The sequence below is a fragment of the Chrysochloris asiatica genome, unplaced genomic scaffold (assembly GCF_000296735.1).
Source record: "Chrysochloris asiatica unplaced genomic scaffold, ChrAsi1.0 scaffold00021, whole genome shotgun sequence".
NCBI classification, from domain to species: Eukaryota; Metazoa; Chordata; class Mammalia; order Afrosoricida; family Chrysochloridae; genus Chrysochloris; species Chrysochloris asiatica.
This window is the reverse complement of record NW_006408539.1, coordinates 12,929,968-12,932,208: the sequence shown is the minus strand read 5'-3', so window position 1 is coordinate 12,932,208 and position 2,241 is coordinate 12,929,968. Positions and strand designations below refer to the sequence as shown.

General features: G+C 37.3%; 1 pseudogene; it reads left to right on the top strand.

The window, feature by feature from the left end:
- Positions 1 to 1,069, top strand: part of LOC102830665 — a 2,860-nt pseudogene extending 1,791 nt beyond the window's left edge.
- Positions 1,070 to 2,241: the final 1,172 nt, after the last annotated feature.

Here is a 2,241-nt window from a genome sequence, read left to right as displayed (position 1 = left end):
TTCTTCAATCTGGAATTGATCAAGCATGCAATCAAGATGTATTGATTATTACTGGTGATTGGAATGCAAAGGTTGGGAGCAAAGAGGAAGGATCAGTAGTTGGAAAATATGGCCTTGGTGACAGAAATGATGATAGAATTCTGCAAAATCAATAATTTGCTCATTTCAAATACCTTCTTTAGACAGCATAAGAAATAATTATACACATGGACCTCACCAGATGGAATACACAGAAATCAAATTGACTATAGCTGTGGAAAGAAACAATGGAAAAGCTCCATATCATCAGCTGAAAAAAGGCCAGCGGCAGATTGTAGAACATACCATCAATTGCTCATATGCAAATTCAAACTGAAGCTGAAGAAAATGAAAACAAGTCCACGAGAGTGAAAATATGACATTAAATGTATCCCATCTGAATTTAGAGATCATCTGACGAACAAATTGGATACATTAAACTAAAGACCAAAGACCAGAAGAGTTGTGGGATGACATCAAGAACATCATACAGGAATTCCACCCCTGCGGTGTGGCAACCCGGCCCCTGCCTACCAGGCCGCCCCCGCCCCCCCCCCATCCTCCACTGAAGCTGCCTCCCCCCCTGCAGCGGGATCACCTGTCACGAAGTCTTACAGATACAGTGATTTACAGAGACAGCCAAATTTTACGACCCAGCAAGAGGCCGAGCTGGTACAATATCCTGACTGTAAATCGTCCAGTGGTAATATTGGCGAGGACCCAGACCACTTAAATCAGAGCTCGTCTCCTTCTCAAATGTTTCCCTAGAAGACGAGAAAGACAAACCTACAGTCCTTTCCAAACCCTAGAGCTGGAAAAAGAATTCCTTTTTAACCCTTATGTGACTAGGAAGCGAAGAATTGAGGTTTCCCACGCCCTAGCTTTCTCTGAGAGGCAGGTAAAAATCTGGTTCCAGAACAGGAGAATGAAATGGAAAAAGGAGAACAACAAGGACAAATTTCCAGTTTCCCAGCAGGAGGCAAAGGATGGGGAAACCAAAAAGGAAGCCCAACAACTGGAGGAGGACCAAGCCGAAGACCCAACCAATTAACCTACACCGTTCAATTTTTACCGGACTATTAAAACTAATGTTCATCACATACTGGTAGACACCACCTCTTTTCTTTTTTGGAAAAACCTTGAAATACAAGGTTATACTTGTATTTCAAGCTACCTTCATGTCACTGCTCTTGAGGTTTCTGTACTTTGACTGAGATTGGGGTATTAAAAAAAGTTTCTAGAACTACATAAAAGCAGCCTTGTCTTGTGCAAGAGTCATTTGATACTGACCTTGTAGCTATATTTTTATAAGGATAGTTTTAAATGTTTGAGCTGGTGATTTGCCTTGACAATATAAACTTTCTAATGATTAGCACTAAATAATTGAATATAAATTGCTTTATTAATCAAACAAGTACAATTGAACAATTAAAATATTTTCCTTATTGTGAGTAAATTAAAAGAAGTCTATTAATTTTTTTTAATTATGCCTGCAGAATATTTACTTTATATTCTTTAATATGTATTATTTATGGTTTGTTTTTGCTTTTATAATTAATGATTTGGTTGCCTTTTATTTACTCTAAAAGGTTTATTTGAGCATTTTGTAAATGTATTTCGGGGATAAAAGTCTGGGCCAAATATTCCAAAAAGCACATGTTTGCTGAAGAGTGTAATGTGTAATCCTGGCTCAACCTCTTCCTTAAACTTTGGGAAACTGTGTTGGGTCTGGGACAAACATTTCAGGACAATGTCAAAATTGACATTTAATCATCTCTATGATCCATATAAATTATGGCAATGAAATCATCTAGAATGAATAAATACTTGAAAAGCCAATTGGAAAATTTTCACTCATTAACTTTTCATTCTGGCCAATTGCCTTGTGGAACACATCTTATTTTTAAACTTGTTTTCTACTTTCATTTTGAAGTCTGTTTGTAAACACTTGCAATTACTAGGTCTGTGATTTCCTTATGTTTTTGTTTGTTTTGTTTTGTTTTGAGTAGGTGTCATAATTATTTGTATTCTTTGTGTTCTGTTCACACGCCGATGTTAAGCCAACTTGCTTTGTGCATCTCAGATATCAGTTGGTACGTCCTCTGCTGTACTCCAGGAAAGCTATGGCTCCACTCATTTGAAGCAAGTCCCGAGAGCAAATGTAGAAAAATTCTAGTGTAAACAACAGCTCCGATACTTATCAAGTTCCTTAATAAATAAATG